Here is a 2114-nt window from a genome sequence, read left to right as displayed (position 1 = left end):
GCACTCATCTGTTGAACCAAGGGGGGTTTAAAAAGAGAGGAGGGGGAAATGGATAGGGATAGAGGTAGGAGGCAAGGTAAACAGAAAAGGTTAGACAGGGGGTAAAAATAAATGAGGGGATAAAAAAACTAAAGAGAACAGAACGAGAGAAAGGAAGAGAGAAGGGGAAAGATGTAAAGAGAGAGATTTGGAAGGAGAGAGTACAAAAAACATGGGACACAGCCTAGGGAGGAGGGTGTCAGTGACAGAGAGGGGGGGGGGGGGCGAGGGGGAGTCAGCAAGAGAGGTGCGCTCATTCGCTCACGAGAGCGAGTGAGAGATAGCGAGAGAGAGAGAGAGCGAGGGAGAGAGCGTGTGAGCATTTAGTCCTGCCAGAGCACAGTAGTGCAACATCAACGGAGACGGGATAAAGAAGCTCTGTGCGAGGGACAAGGGAAACAGAGGAATACACGTCTGAAGAAAAACAAAGAGGGGATGGAATGAAAAAAAGCATCCTACTGCTGTTGGTTATCCTGTTTCATCCAATTTCTGTTGGAGAATTCCATAAGCAAAGAAACAGAGAAAACACATACATGTGATATATATCTAAAATTCCTATACATATATATCAAATTATGCCTGTTTTCACAGAAGCTGCTTTGGGGGAAGGACTGTGTTGAGGTCCCTTGCGTAACAATTGGAAGACTGCTTTAATGTGCAGCATTTGGTAAAACTGTTGCATATTAATGCTTTTTGCAAATGAGCGTGATAAAAGACCACAAACAACACAAACAGCTTTGCTGCAGTCCCATTTTTGAAGGCTTCTTGAAAACAGGATTTTGCATTGCCTTTTGTTGTCGCCTCTCCAGTTATCCTGCCCTTGGAACAGGCTGGGGAGTTGAGGCTTGGGTGTGTTGCATGGACCGCAGTCCACAGGCTCAGTAATACCTTCCTGTATTCACAGCAGTAACGCGGCAGAAAGCCTGCTCTTTAGTAGTGTCTGAAAGAGGGAGAGGTAAGTGAGGAAGACAGAAGAAAGCAGAGAGCAAGAAACAACAAAAAGCAGCAGAGAGGGATTATGGAGTCGTGGTAAATAAACAAAGACCAGGAAAACAAGGAAGGGACTACAGTAAAGAAGTGGGACACTACGTAGAAATGTAATTACACCACATGTTCGCTCAAAAGTCAGCTTCTCATAAATTTAGACTAGGGAGTACTGGACTCCTCAGGCTGGGGGGGATCGTTCAGCACGCTGCCCTTGTCATTCCCCTATCCCCTGCTTGGTAGCACTTGTGGGGTTGTAGTTGTCTGGCAGCAGAGTTGTATTGGTGACCCCATCCTTTTAGGTTCCCTCTCAGGTGTGGTGTGGAGCCGATCCGACAGCACCAAGAGAAACCCACAACAACAGAGAGTGACTGGACCCCCATCCCTCTAAACCCATTAAGCCAAACTGACACTGACGGAGCGCTGTCGCCTATGGATTTGAATGTGTGTGTGTGTGTGTGTGTCTGTGAGAGTGTGTGCATGTGTGTGTGAGCGTGTGGGATAAAGGCTGCCTGCCTCAGGTGCTGAGGACTGCTTTTAAATCTGGACTAAATCATCATTTCAGTTTAGATCTCGTAGGACAATATTGAAGAACTGCAGGCTGTGCTTTCACTGGAGAGGGTGGAAACCCACACACCTTTTTTTTATGGCATAATACAATATTGAAGACCAATTGTAGAATAGTATCTAACTGGAATTGCACATCTGGAAAGGAAAGGAATGAGAGCATCATGTTTCACTTAGCAAAGGGATTCAAAATGTCCGAAAGAAATATAACAAAGAATCAAATGAACATTCAGGTGGAGACCAGGCAGTTGCTAGAGGCAAGATAATCTGAGAGGTGAATATCAACAACTAACATATTTATAGATTATGACAAGTGGATTATCTAGAAGTTCCAGTGCTTTGCCCTTTCCCCCTCTTCAGCATTGATTAATGCTTGGCAGGGCAATTATTAAAATCTGTGTGTCCCTCTCCTAAATGAAGACGTTTACAGAAAGGAGCTTGGAGCCTTGAGGAATCTGCTTTTCTGCTGGCGCTGTTGGGATTCCAAATCTCTCTGGTTTACGGATAACATTTTTCCTATTGTG

This window comes from Oncorhynchus clarkii, chromosome 13, assembly GCF_045791955.1.
Source record: "Oncorhynchus clarkii lewisi isolate Uvic-CL-2024 chromosome 13, UVic_Ocla_1.0, whole genome shotgun sequence".
Taxonomy (NCBI): domain Eukaryota; kingdom Metazoa; phylum Chordata; class Actinopteri; order Salmoniformes; family Salmonidae; genus Oncorhynchus; species Oncorhynchus clarkii.
Note: the sequence above shows the minus strand (reverse complement) of the source record.